Below are 15,251 nucleotides of genomic sequence, written 5' to 3'. Positions count from 1 at the left end.
TGAATTAGAAAGAGAGTAAACTAATAATTTCCAGACACGTTCGTGTTGGTAATTTTTTTTCGTGTACAACATTCCATTCTTAATCAATTTTTTCTCCATTGAAAAGAAGAATAATACTACGCGAGGCATTAATTTAAATTCTATCTGTTGACTCTACCAAAAGAATAAAAAACAACATTTTTGTCGGTAGGACGCGCAAAGTGATGGATGAATGATTGTGAGAGAAATTGAATGAAAATGGAGTTTTTTAAATGGAGGATCTTTAATCGATGACGGTTACAACTATCGCGCGTCTTTTAACCTACCTTTCTTGTTGGCATTTAAATAAAACCCTAAAAGGGGGAAGTTGGAAAAGAAAAACCCAGAGGGTTGGCTTTTAACAAAACAAAACCCTCGCTATGGGAACTCGTCCAGAACCAGGTGCAGCTGCAATAATTTTTAGGATAGGGAGGTATTGTACGAAAAAAAACGCGAGGAAACCGTTACAAACACTATCTGTAGCGCAAGATAGGCCTTATCATTTTTATCAGCACCACCTTTTTTTTACTACCTACTTCAAAATCAGAGCAAAGACGCGAAAGCAAAATATCGTAGTGGAAAGTCAAACAAGCCGAACACATAGAAGTCATTCTGATTAAGTACATTGACTCATGCTTATATATTGAAAGTTTTGCCAATGAGACTTCCGAAGTCGATACATTTATGGCAAATAGAGATAAAAGTTTTTATTTAATCATACACGTATTTTTTTTTAAACTTTCTCAAGTCTTGGTGGATGTTTTTAATCACACATGATGGATTTCAGTTTCTTCATTGAATTTGTACTTTTAAATTAAATTAATAATTTAAGTGGTTTGGATGTTATACTGTGTGAAAGTTTGATTAATTTTTATAGGAGTTAGAAAAACTGGGTTCTAATAAGATAAGTGTAGCGGTGCCTTTAGAGCATCATAATAAGAAATATACTTTTTTATTTATAAAAACGAATTCCATAGATCATGGATGTCATATTGAAAATCATAACATATTTAAAGATCATGCTATCGATTAACAAGTTAACCGTCTGGATAAGACCACGTTTAGGTTAGCCACAGGGCTAACATACATATGTACATTTTTCTCAAGTTCGCCTACATTAAGGCCAACCCTTAGATCTTTATAATGGTATAACATATGTACATTTTTTTAAGATCTTTTTTTTTCTATCAATAAGTAATTTCACAAAAATAAAATGATCAAGTCAATGAACGATTCTGATTTTGCATAAGTAGGTACTTAAGAAATAATGTAATGTGTTTTGCAACAAGGCTTATGTTTACATACAAATGATAAGGAAATGATCTTTAGCAATTTGTTTAATTAAATGTTTGATAACACATTATAAGCATTATGAGTGTTACTAATATTAGAAATCATTTTGTTTATATAAAAAATTCCCATTTCTTTTTCTTATCAATTTCGCAATCTTGTAAGACTCTCAGATAAATAAAAATGTTTATAGAATTCTCTTGAAAAACATTAAATAAATCTGAATTACGTAATTTTCTCTCACATTGAGCTCGTTTGATAAGGCATTAAAAAGAATCACATAGGGAAATCCGGGCTATTTTATTCACTTTCTGGAGAACGAGATTAAATTAATTTAAGAATATTCTTATAGGAAATTTTTCCTTTTCTTACCTACATTGCGTAAAAAATAAATCAATATTAAATTCAAGTTTTAACGTCCTGTCTTTCGTTAGCTGCGTCACCCATTCTTCTATAAGTTCTGTGTTAATCCTATTACGAGAATGTGAATTGTTGATGCAACCGGGGGTTTGTATACATACAAAAATTCCATATTATCTATAACGTTGTACAGAAAAACTGCATTGGCCGCTCAAGCAGCACATTCTTATTTCCCGGCACGATAAAATCGCTTTTTTAGTACCCCCTCCTACTCAAATGATAGAGAATGCAAATAAGTGAACTTGTGGCAATGGCCCCAATATGCGATTTTTTATTCGATTGCGCGCTAAAATGCCAAGAAACATTTAATTTGGTTTCGGGAAGGAAAGGCGCGGTGAATTTAGTAGAATGAAACACGATCCAAATTGGAGTGAATTAAAAGTTGCAATATTTACGTGTTTTGAGACATTTGTTGGTCGACAAGTGTAGCCTTTGGTTGTTTCTTTGGGCTTAAAAGTGTATACGTATTTTTTTTCACTATAAAAAATACAAAGGTGGAATAAATGAGGTGGGAGAGTGAAATTCTTTTCCGTGAATTGCATGTTGCTAATTATTCAAAAAGTCTCCATTTCAATGGCGAACAAATAGAGTTGAAAATAAGACAGGTATATTTTATGTAATTATTTCAAAAGTAAGTTTTCTTATTTTCGGAATTTTATTCCCTATGTGCGCACCGGGGGGGGGGGGAGGTAGGAAAAGAGTCCGTTTTTGTCGTTTTTGTTGTTGCTAGAAAATTGCCTGCAAAGTGGTTCAGGTAAAATTTGAAATATTCCCCTGGCGAAATGATGGAATGCCCATTGAGGGATTTTTTTTGTTACCAGAGTTGTGCTGGAAGGAGGAATGAATGGAGAATGAAAAGAGGGACACAAGTTTTGGGAAAAGTTTGTCTCCTTGTGGAATTATTATGGCTAAAATTGACAATTCCCATGAGAAGGATGCGAAGGCGCAATAAGAGGAGATGAATGAATCTGCCTGGGAATTGTCTTTCGATTGCCTTTTTTTTTGCTTTGAGCGTCAAGGCGAAAATCTTTTAAGGAGAGAGAGAGAGAGAGACTGCCGCAAGAAATGGTCCGAAGATGTGAAACTAAAATTGAATTTCCTGTTTGCATGCCTCCAATATTTTCTCACCATATAGTCGGCTTTAATGTAAACTTGCATATTATTTAGGGATTCATTGTAGATGATTTCTCCGGTATTTTGCTCCTCGGAGTTCCACATTAGGATGCTATTTTTATCCATTTTGCAAAATGTGTTGCGAATTAAAATTGCACCATTCTCTCCTATCCCATTGCTAACTGATGCTCTATTTCTTCGCTCTATGTGCATGGCTAGAGGAAGAATTCAAAATTAGCTCGCTCTCTCTCCCGTGTAGATATTCCTGAATTCTGTATGCGTTTTGTGTAAACGAGGTATGATGAGGGCAACAAAAGAAGGAAGAAAAAGAAAATGAATTCAATGAGGCTTATGTCCTGGCTTTGATGAGGAGCGCCGAGCTCCGCCAAAGAAGTGCAATAGTATAGAGGAGTAAAATGCGACGACTGAGGGAAGCGCGTTTAAAATTAGAAAATCTCCCTCTAAAGACATTTAAAGGTCTGTCTAGAGAAGTCTCCTCGTTTCCATGTCGATTCTTTTTCACACTCATGTTGAAGACACGGCAACTCAAATGGAGAGAGGGACTGTGAAATAGATCGTCTTTAAGGGGTAAGAAATGTGCGAGGGACTCCCTTTAATGGATTTCTAAGGTTTTGCCGTCGTGCTACTAAAATTTATTCTTTTGCTGTCTCGTCACCACCAAACGCACCCTGCTGTGTGTCTTCAAGAGTGGTTTGGGATCCTGTAGGAGATTTAATTTCAAATGAATGGACAATATTGGTGTAATAAAAATGAATGGGACAGGCTGTTTAAAATTTCTTATAAAATGTCTGAAACACGAAACTTTTTCTATTAACTCACCGCGCGACTTTGTCTCTGTGCGCTTCTTCATGTTAAAGTTGAGATTAAAGAGTGTGGGTGTGGGTTTCATTAGGAGAAATGAAATTTATTCCTCACAAATATCTTTAAAGTCAAATAGATACTTTTTTATTCTAAAAGTAGCTTCATTGTCAACAAATTGGCTTTTCACTTTTTTTGGGTTTCTTTTTGTAAAGAAGAAAAAAAATGTTCAATGCAAGTTAATTTACATAAATCTGCACGAGAGGACAAATGTTGCTATTTATACAGCAGTGTTCCTTAGTAACGAACAACTGGGTTACAGCTGTTTTTTTATAAAGATTTTTTTTATCTTCATTCATTAATTCTTTTAGCAATCGTTTAGTAAAAATTTTATTGAAAGTCTTCATTTACGCCTTGTAATTCTCAACTGATTTCTGTGATAAGGAGTTTTTTTGTTTTGATTTCAATTTTATTTAAGAATTTTAATTACAATCGTGACTACAATGAAAATCAGTATCATCAGCAAAATAATCCCGAAATAATACCCGAGCAAAATTCCCTTTTGCCTCAATTCCAAGTGGAAATGAATTTTCTTATCAGAATTTCAATATTTTCCTCAATTTACTAATTCTCTGTTTATCTGTCTTATCGCTTCTAGCTGACTTTTGCATGAGATTTACTTTATTTTTGCTGGATTTTTGCACTCGCAGATTTTGCATGATGACGCCAAGCAAAGATTATCCGGCATTAAATCGTACACAAAATGCGTATAATGTCAATATTACGGTATCATTTAACTCGGGGTTAGTTGAGAAAAAGTCAAAATAATTCATAAACAATGAGCTTCCTGGTCATTTATTATTCTCATTTTAATTAGTATCAAGGGGAGAAAATAAACTTTGATTAGTTCCATTCATTGGTCGTTCGATTGTATTTATTTGAGGTTGTTTGGAGAAAGAATTCCAAAAGGCTCTCATGCTGTGCTGAATTATTTTCCATCTTCGATTTGGTGCTGCAATAGTTTATGATTGCTATCGCAGTCTTCGATGGTCTTTGACATCTTTTGATAGAACATCTGACGCTCTGAAAAATTCCAATCTTTTCACTTGAGATTCCGCTCTAAACTGTTCACCGTGGAACATTTTATCTCCTTCAAAGCGAAGAAGATTAAGTGAGACATTTTTTTTCTTCATCTTTTCATCTAATGAAAACCATTAAGATACGCTGTACGAGTTAGATCTATTTGATTATCTAATTTGTTCTTGTGCCTACCTGGAATCCGTTTCAGTGGTAGTGGAATTCCATCTGTTCAGAAGCTGCTCCTGCTTCTTCAATGTATCTGGGTTACTGAATAATTGTTTCTTTATTCCAAATGCCTCACTAAACTGTTACATAGTGTCATGGAGATGTTCACTGCACCAAATCATTGTTGGGGAGAGTCACGCGACAATTTGGTGAAGAAAGCATGAGAATTGCATTTAAAAGAAAACTTAGAAATTGTCAAGCGGGAAAAATATCATAAATCTATTAGCGGAGTTTTATTAAATAAAGCCACTTGTGTCAAATGGCTCAAACTGTCGTTTAAAATGAATGGGAAGAAATTAAATTTTCCTGTAAATTCCGTTGAAAACTGAGAGGAGAGAGAATATGTTTTTGGTAATTTGTGACTTGCCCTTGACTGAATGTCAAGAAGAATTTAAAGTGAATTTTTTTCTCGCGTGGGCTTCTTAAACAAGGCAGACAGACGGCATATCATTTAACGAATTTAAGCTGAGGGTGTTGTAAATGAAAATACAACAACATCTGCTTTTTTATTATTACTTAAAATTTTATTTTTACAAATTCTTGAAATTATCGTAAGGCTAGTTGTCTATTTGTTTTAGAAAGTTAGATGAATTAAAAAAAAATGTTAATGGTTTTTTTTTACTGAAATAGTAAAATATTTACTTTTATCACGTTTTTCAAGTTTAAGTTACCAAAAAAATATTAATTTCAGGAAAACTATCAGGAAGAAAAATTCAAACAATTTGTTTTTAATTAGGTTTTCCGTTTAAACAACCACCAGGTCTGTAGAAGTTTATTTTAATAAAAATGTGATCTTCTATTAAACTAATCAAAATCATGTATACCGTCAACACGTTTTGTATTCCAAAACTAATAATAGAAAGTACAACTTTCTGTAATCCATGGTGATTTGTTTTCTTGTAAGAATCTTACAAATCCCAGAGTTTTGAGGGATAATATCTTCTTTTGAACAAGTCACAGTGAATTTATCCATGAAAAGTATTTATCAAATTAGCATCCAATTTCACACACAAGTTCCTAATTTTTCATTTTCTAACGAGTCTCTCGGCAAATGAACTTTCTTTATTATATCCCGAAATCTGAATGAAAGATTTCAACAATAAATTTTAAATGAAATTCAAATGAAAATTGCGAGGGGGTGCAATAGGAAAAACATTTTCACATACATGGTAATTTTGATGTCATTCGCTGCCTTGTGGTGTCGTTTAATTCTTTTGTTTGGTCCCCACTTGCTCGATGATGGAGATGATGGCGAGAAAGAACATGGAGAGAGAAGAAGATGAGAAAAAGAGCAAAATAAACAAAAGTATAGAGAAGCGATGGTAAAAAAAGAAGAGTGGAACAGCATTGCATAAAAGACATTCACTCGAAGATGGTCTGTTGCTGCGGTGGCTTCTTGACTTTGTATCATTGTAGGATTTGTGACCGGCATTCCATTGTTCCGGTTCTGTTCGCAGGTACCATCTACCGTGTGCCTACTCCGGGCTAGTAAAGGAATAAGAATGAATAAAAAAGATCTCATTTTCAATCACATTTTTTTTTCATTTGATATCAAATGATTTCCCTTCGACAATCTCAATGTTTATCGAATTAATTGAAATTCTTCGTCTCGAAAATGTTGTTCTGTGGATGTGATTTTTTTCTCTTTTGTGTGTCTACGTAGAGAATCATTAAACTATAATGACCTCTTCTTCATTTTCTTTTAGAAAAAAAGAGAATAAACTTAATTTAACGGACATTTTTGCACGATAATAAAAGAAGTATATTTATTTTTGTTGGTCCTAAGACGCCCCTTTTCTTGTGTCTAACCTCACGGCAAAAAAAAAACGCTCATAAATGAAAAATTCATTCGTTCCAGGTGGGGAAAATCTTCCGAGTTGTTTTCTTCTACGGAATAATTAGGGAGATTTTTAGCGCGCCTTCTATGTAGATTTCGTCTAAATTCCTTTGTTGCCGCGTATGAATAAAACTTCTTGTCTCATTCACTCTTCGTCGGTGGGTCTTGTTGCATTTTTTATGAATTACTCATGCATTAACTCCATCATGTGAACCAAGATGTTTAAACTCCCTGACCACAAGCATAAGCAGACACTCGTGTGTTGGTTTCGCGTTGAGATAGAGGTACAAGGTGATTAAATACAGGTGCTTCTAAATGGCACCTTACCAACATCTCACCTGGATCCAAAAGCTGTTGATTGTTAACTTTCTCTTTCGTTTTTTTTTCAGTTCCTTTCTGTTGAAAGAACAATTAAAGAACAAATCTTTATAAAAAAATGATCTTCAATAACAGAAAAAGTGTTTTCTAAACCAGACCAAAGTTAGTCAGGTAAAAATGGATTTTTTTCATATTTAGATGTGTTCAGAACTCCTGACTAGAACCACATTAAAAATGATAAATTCAGAACATTTTTAAAAGTTAAAAATTCTTAGGATTCTGAAAACCGCTTTTCTAGTGATTTTATTGTAAAACGGATCCAAATCCTAATAATTATGATCCTTAGTTAGCAGCCGAATACGTAAAGTGCAAAAATATAAAAAAACAACAAAATTAAAATTTTTAATTCAAATCCTGAAAATCCAAACTACGACTTTTAAATTTAAAAAAATTAAAACCTTTTTTTTAACTCTATGTCTAAACCAATTTAGAATTTTAGTAAAATCGGATCATCTTAACTAACCCACAGTATGGATAAATAACTCCAACAAAAAAAAAAGAGGAGTAAAAGAAGATTTTATAGTGTTAAAGGTGAATGTTGGGTTCTTAGAAAACTTTTTACCTCGTTGACTCATTTCGAATGGTATGATGGTGCTTTTTTTTATCTATAGTGAAAGATTGAGAAAAAATGACGAGATCAGCATCCGTCTGACTCACTGAAGTGGCCAAAGAATTGGGTTTGAAATTTTCTCGGTGTTTTGTGTGATGCTGTGAGCACATTGTGAGAGATTATATGCGATGGAGAATGTGTGTAAAAGAGAAATAACAACACCAACAAAGAATGACTTGAGAGTAAGATTACAATCGTCCAAGAGAGGAGTTCATATGATCTCCACAGTGAATAAATTTTAAACACCGTGGAGTTGGTTTATTTGTATGTGAAAACTGGTTTTGTGTGTGGAATGAATGATTACACCATATTAAGGTGAAGTAGAAGATGTAGAAAAAAAATCCATAAATAAAAAGATGTTTCATAATAAATAGAAGAATAAAAGGGGAAAAATGTCTTAAATTGCATCTCTCTAGAATGTCTATAAAGCAAGAATCACCTGCGGGTTCTAATTATTTTCTCGGAATGGTTGGTGGACAAAAAAAATTGATTTGATGAGTGATTTACCTTTATTTATGTTTCTGTCGGGTGCTTTTCAGCAAGAGAGGAAAGGCGCATAATCAAAGAAATTAAATTTTCCCATCGTGCCCAAGCGAGATATTTGAGAAAAAAAGGGAAGAGAAACAAGAAAAAAACAACTTCTAATCCAATTTATGCGATTTTTTCTTCTTTCGACTCTCTAAAGGCACCAAATTTGTTTTCACGTATTGATTTCTAACAATTCCCACGGCGAATTCAAGTGAAAATTGGAGCAGAAAAATCCATTCACGACCTGCATCAAAATTAAATTTAGTCCACAAACCAATTCTTACACTACTCTCTCCCATATGTGGAATCTTAATCGGCTACACGTACAGGCGGACGGGGGGTGGATGGAGAACCGAAAATAGCAACTTAACGAGAGTGGGTGCAATTGAGATGGAAAGAATATGTAAAGAAAGGAAATAAAGGAAATTATTTTCTAAGTGAATTACATAAATATTACATATGACAATTTTGTGGTATTGGAGAAGCAATAAAAATGATTGGAGGGTAACCTAGAAAGGCCATTCTGGTGGAGTCAGAGAGTGGTGCAGAGATCGAGAATTGGTGTAGAATAAGGGAGAATGGGTAGTAGAGAGAGATTTCCTTGAAGGAACATAAGCAAATATACGCCTCCATTCTGACCATACTACACGCATCAAATGTAATACAACCGGTCATATAGAGAGTAGACTTCTTTTTTCTTTAGGAAAATGCTCGCTGACTCTCACAAGGTATAGCTACTAAACATGCAAGCAATCTCTTATGGTCGCTAATTGATTCGACCCCATGTTAAGTTCATTAAAGAATTGAATAAAAAAGCTGATTATGGGAGTGTCCCATCGACATCCTTTTTTCATCACTGACGTATTAACGAAAAGTGAATTCTAAAGAGGTAAAAAAATCCCTAAAATATATAGAAAAGGAGTTTATACGTTTCTGTATGGGAAAATTCATAATTTGAGAAGGTGATTGGGATACGCAAAATTCTGTATAAAATCTTGCTAAACTGATTTCTCTTGCTCCACTAGGATAATATGGAAATAGTCTACAAAGTTTGTTCAAAACATAATACATACATAAACATACATAATAATGACGTCATTGTTTACATTTTTGGCCAAATTTTTATCCGTTCTTTGCCCAGTAAATCCCAGTGAAAACAAATGAAGTTATTTAGCGATTTTGAATTCTGTTCTAATTTTTTACAAAAATATTTCCCAAAATTAGTTCACCCATATTGAAACGAATAAACTCCTTTCAAAATAACTTCTTTAAGAAACTCAATTAAAATTTTTGTCACGACGTTTTCTCTTCAATCGCATTTTAACTAATTTCCTGGCATAAGGTTTTACCTTTAGAATTTTTTATATGTAGGTACCAAAAGGTATTTCTTCTCCTTCTCAAGCTATTGTAGCATAAATTCTTCATATGGTTAAACGTCGTGTGCAAGAATGAGAATTGCAGATGGAACTCTCGTGGAGGAATCTTTCTTGCAATATGAGGAAGAAAAAGAATTAGTTGACTTCAAGGTAGGCAGAGGAATGGCTGTGAGAGAACACCAGTCGGGATTTGCAATGGGACAATGAACCCTTTGGGATAAGCATGCCACAACATTTTTCCATCTGTCATAATTTCTATCCTACTCTAATGTTTGGTTTCGTTGTGAATTTTTCTTCTAATACTCCCAAAGGGTAGCATGAAAATAAAAAGCACGCAGAAAAGGCAGTAAATGAGACGAAATGTTGTGAAATTCGACAAATTAACAAATATGTTCGAAATGTGAGGTCAATTGATGAATTATGAAGTTCTATAGGCACTGAAGGAAAAAAAAATTATATTGCAACATTTTACGATCAACATTAGTATGTGCTTTTTTTTTTGCCTTAAGCCTCATAGGCACGTTGTGTACCATTAAACGTCACGTAAAGCCATTAATTCGATGAAAGTTTATTTGACTTAAACAAAACTACATGTATATTTGTGTTGGATTCTCAGAGAATAGGAGCAACTCTAGCAAGCAATAAAAGAAATATATTCGTACATGATGAAGTGAAATGTAATTAAATTGAGGGGCATTGCGGGTGTCAGACGGGTTAACTTTGGGTAATTGGGAGTTGATGAATAAAAAAGCGGGTGCGGAAGACCAATTTGTTCAAGGTGGGACGAAGAAAATTGAATTAATTCCAATGGGAATTACCATTCTGATTTTTACTTCTCCCCTCTGACATTAGCTTAAGTGCAATTGGGAGGAGTATTTATCAGCTAATCTGAGGGGTGACAATTTATTTGAGATTTTGTGGTTTTTATGGTTTAGAGGAGTCTCTCTATTGCGGATCAATGTACTGGATAATTTTCATTGGCTTCACATAACCCTTTCCAGCGCTCTGTGGGAGTATTAAAATTTAACACGTGTCGTTGGGCTGATTTTTACAGGCTTTCTTTCTTTTCTGTTGGTATGATTTCTGGGGAAAATCAATAGAAGGGCGTTAAATGCTAGAATTATTAGAAAATCCATACATCTGGCTCAAGGAGATTAGGCACTACACGTGCCAGAGTTTTTGTCAGTTTTATTTAAATAAACAGCTCAAAAGGATAATAAATTAGGAGATCAAACATTTAAATAGGTAATAATCAAAATATATTCCACATTTAAAATAATTCTAGGAATAGATTAAATTTCCCGGAAAAAATGAATAAATAAATCAACACTGCAAATTAATTTTCTCACTAGAGTGCTAAATTGTGTTATGGAGACATCTAGTGTCAAACTAATTTAATTGATAAAAATGGAAAAGAATTATTCATATCCTATGCTACTTTTCTATCTTGTTTTCTCTCAACAAAAAATTGAAATGTATAACCTTTGCCCACCTTGCTCACCAACAAACAAACTCGTTTCCGCAGAATTTTCCAGGAATTTTCTAATGACTTCGTGTTACGCTATTATTTATTAACACGATAAGGGGATAAACAAAAATATCCTGAAAAACCCCAATGGAAACGTTTTAAATTTGTTTCTAATGACTTCTTTTAGGGTTAAATGATGGCGCACTTTTGTAGGTTGTTTTCAAATTGCTTCTTGACTTGATGGTCTGCGGTTGGACATTGTTGGGTCTGGTGAAGAATATAAAGAGATGGGGACGATGCGATTTTCACAACACTGCAAGTGGATTTTATAATATAGTAGTATAAAATTTCCCACACACGCAGATGTGGAAGGTTCTTTTTTTTTCGTCGCTATATCTTGATTCGTTGCTTTTTATTTGTACATTTTTTACCAACAACCGAGTTCAGTGGTGGTTTCACATAAATTTTAAACATACTGCCCTTTGTTATGTCGGAGCTACGGAGGAATTTTGTTGTCTAGCTTACGGGATGGATTCTCTATTATTACAATTTAATCGTCATTGCAATTAATTTACAGAAGACAAAAGAGATTCCAGAAATTTTGCATTTTGTCGCTTTTTGCATAATTTAGCTATGCATCTGGTGAGATAACTACAGGTGTTTGCATAAGAAAATTCTTGCGGCGTTGAAACCATTTTAATGATTTTTTTCTGTGCTTTGTAAGTACTCCTGATTGTCATCGTATAGAAGCTTCTTTTTTTTTGCAGAAAAGTCTTGTGGGAAAGAAGATGCAAGAGAAACTAGGTTATTTTTTTAGAACGAAATAATGTGTTAAACCTCGGAAAAACTCTTCCGTTTTCTTTCTCATTTCATTTTTAAATAAATTTAAATCTCAAATAATTAAATTTGTATGATATTTTGATTAAACTCCAGTTATACATTCTATTCAAATCATAAAGAAATCTCTAAAAAAAAACTTATTTTCTGCTAAAACAGAATGAGTTTTTAATTTAAAGAATTATTTATTTCCTAAGAAAACATTAATCTTCATATATCAAGGTAATAGTTTATGTGAAATCACAGCAAATCTTTTTTTTAAACAACTGTTCCAAATACTCTTAAATAATTCGAACCATCTTTTACATAGAGTGTGACAGAAAATCCGAAAAGGGCCTAACTACTGTGACAAAATGCATCGTTTTGCCATTTCACAAGATTAGTTTTTAACGTCTTGTCAGATAGCAGATTGAACAAATGCGATGAAGAATCCAAACATCTGCTTTGGATGCTGTGGAGAAGCTTCTTAGAAATGCATAGCAGCTGAATTTTAGAGTAAATTATGGATTTATGGGAAAGAAATTGACAATAAAATAATGCTTCCGTCACCTGCAAGCTTTCCTCTATTTTAAGCTTTATTGTGAATGTAGGTATACAAAAGGAGCTTTCCAAAGACATTGATTTTCTCTTCTGCATTCAAGAAAGGTATTCTCTCATGAGAATTCTGTCCCAACCTTTCACATTGCATATTAATACAAACTCTATGTTTACGACAACATTACGCACAATACCTTCGTATAAATATTAATTGAAAATTTAGTGATATATTATAGTGAAAAGCTTCTCAGGGGTGACAAATTTTCCAAAACTACCCCGTGAAGAGTGACTTAATTTGGTTGTGGTTGAAACATTCTTGAAATGAGATTTTCACGTGACTGATTAACCCACTTCGCGGGACTATTCTTGAGAAAAATATACACACTGAAAATAGGTGAAAGGCTCAATATAAAAAATCCAAAAAGTTGTGGAGAAGGAGGAAGAAAAACTTTCATTTACCCCATCAAACAAATTTGATTGTGTGACATGGAATTTCACCTGTTTATTGACCTGGGGGGTAGTAGAGGGTGGTGTATTATGAAGAATAGCACAAGGTAGCAATATTGTATAGTAGAAACGTTTGTAATTTAATATTTGCACTTAGCACAACGAGGGTGGAAATTAAATTTTCATTTTAATCCTTTTCGCGTGCACATTTTAAGAAAACAACGACAAAAAAACATGATGACAGCATTAGCTAACACTATACAGAAACTCCTTTTAATATTTCCCTCATCGTGTCGTAGTTAATAAAACGTGAATAATTTGATACCGCATTGAGGATATTTATTACCGGAAGTCCCATTCTCTCTTTAACATCCAAAACCAACGGCAAAGAGAGAAATTTTGCCAGTCCCTCACGATGCGCACTTCATCCCCCTTCCCCTGCATCGTACCACCATCCGGTGATGCTTGTATGTGTGTAAAAGGATATTTCCGGCATTTCACTTGGCAATAAAGTGAGAAATTTTGCTAAACACGACTTGCCTGGTATTTCTTGTTATATTCATTAAAAAGCCACCACACACGTTTCTGCAACATCATCAACCATCGCAGTCTCTTCACCAAGCTCACCATTCTAGTGGAAGAAAAGCCCAAAAAAGGACACACAAAAATCTCCCTGAGGATTTCAAAAAACTTCCTGGTTCCCTGAGAACAAACATATTCTAATTATGAATCCTTTTAGGCAGTCATCACGAGAACATCAACCATCCATCCATTTAGAATGCACGAAGGAGTTGTGAAGAGGTCTTTTTTAGACACTCTTGCCAAATTAAGCATTACATTTCCTACTTATATACAGACCACGCACGCACTAATTTTCCGGAAGGAATTACGAAAGACCGCTCTACTACATTACATACTTTTCCGACAACTTTCATTAATATCTCCAAAATGTAGGTCGAAAATTTAAAGGAGATTTCCTCTATTTTCTTTCTTTTTTATAAAATTTTAAAATGATTTTTTGTTAAACTTATTTTATTTCTTAAAAAATTTAATGAATAGATTTTTTTATTAAATCACACGCAAATTCCACGACTAAATATTTACCACCACTTTGTAATTACAGAAATTTTAAGTTAAGCCTCTTACTTTTAAGTGCATTAAAATTGAATAATTATATATTGTACGAACGTGCAATATATTTATTTAGAGATGTTCAATTAATACATACAAGACTTGAGACTGTTCTTGAGGGCTCTACCCGCCACTGTCCATTGGTACTTATCCACATGTGACGATCATGGGAATATATGCCTTTATACTATTATGTTAGTAAAGAATAAGCATATAAAAAGGGACAAATTAGGGCCTTCGTGCGGTTGAAGTTTTTTTTAGAGTTTTTTTTCTGTCATTACTATATTTTCTCTGTGTGTGATTGCTATAATAGACATGGAAGATAATGAGTTTTCTGTGGAAGGTAATATCGTGCCACTAAGATGGGGATGTGCATTGTGGTTCCTTCTCCACGAACACGGTTATGTCCATCAACGTATACCCAAAGAAAGAGTTTTCTGTCATTTTCATTCATCGCTGTGTGGTGGCTCACGCAAATACTAAATGATCCAATGAAAAATTTTCAACTCCATTGAGGAGGATTTTGTGCTATTAGAGAGTGAAAATATCTGGAAGAAAATATCTCTCGGGGACACACGTTAAATTACCATTTTCCTGTTTATCGTACCTTCTTGTCTTTTTTTTTTCGCACACACTCACCGGCAAGTTTGGTGGGAGATTTGTGAAATCTCCCAAACCTTTGATGGTGGGATAATTTAGGTGAAGCTCTCCCATTCCACGAAAGTATTCCCCCGCATGGGAATTGTTTGTAGAACGGTGATGTGATATGTTTACAGCTGAGATGGAAAATTGGTATGTATGTGCGCTTGAGGTGTGCGAGGGTGGGCGGGGGTTTAGAAAAGAAACCAACAAGGAAAATTACGGCGTACATGAAGCATTTTACTTTAGATCAAATTTTCCCCCCATCTCTTTTTAAACAGAAAATTTTCTATTAATATCACCACTGGAGCTGTGAAGAGAAGAATGTGTTTTAGTTGTCTATTTTGGCATTTTTCCTTCATGCTACAAGTCGTACAAATTTTTTCCCTTTGCACTGGAAGTTAATAAAAATTTTCCTTTTGCTCAAATGTAAAAAGAAAGACAACATAGGGGATGGGCAGATAAATTTGTTTGGGAAATTCTTCAGTGCAAACAACT

General features: G+C 33.9%; 1 protein-coding gene across 5 annotated transcripts in view; it reads left to right on the top strand.

Annotated features, from left to right (window-relative positions):
- Positions 1-15,251, top strand: part of LOC129791060 (protein sidekick) — a 46,264-nt gene that overhangs the window by 1,749 nt on the left and 29,264 nt on the right. The gene's annotated exons all lie outside the window — the stretch shown is intronic.

Source organism: Lutzomyia longipalpis, chromosome 2, assembly GCF_024334085.1.
Source record: "Lutzomyia longipalpis isolate SR_M1_2022 chromosome 2, ASM2433408v1".
Taxonomy (NCBI): domain Eukaryota; kingdom Metazoa; phylum Arthropoda; class Insecta; order Diptera; family Psychodidae; genus Lutzomyia; species Lutzomyia longipalpis.
Note: the sequence above shows the minus strand (reverse complement) of the source record. Positions and strands in the feature narration are given on the sequence as shown.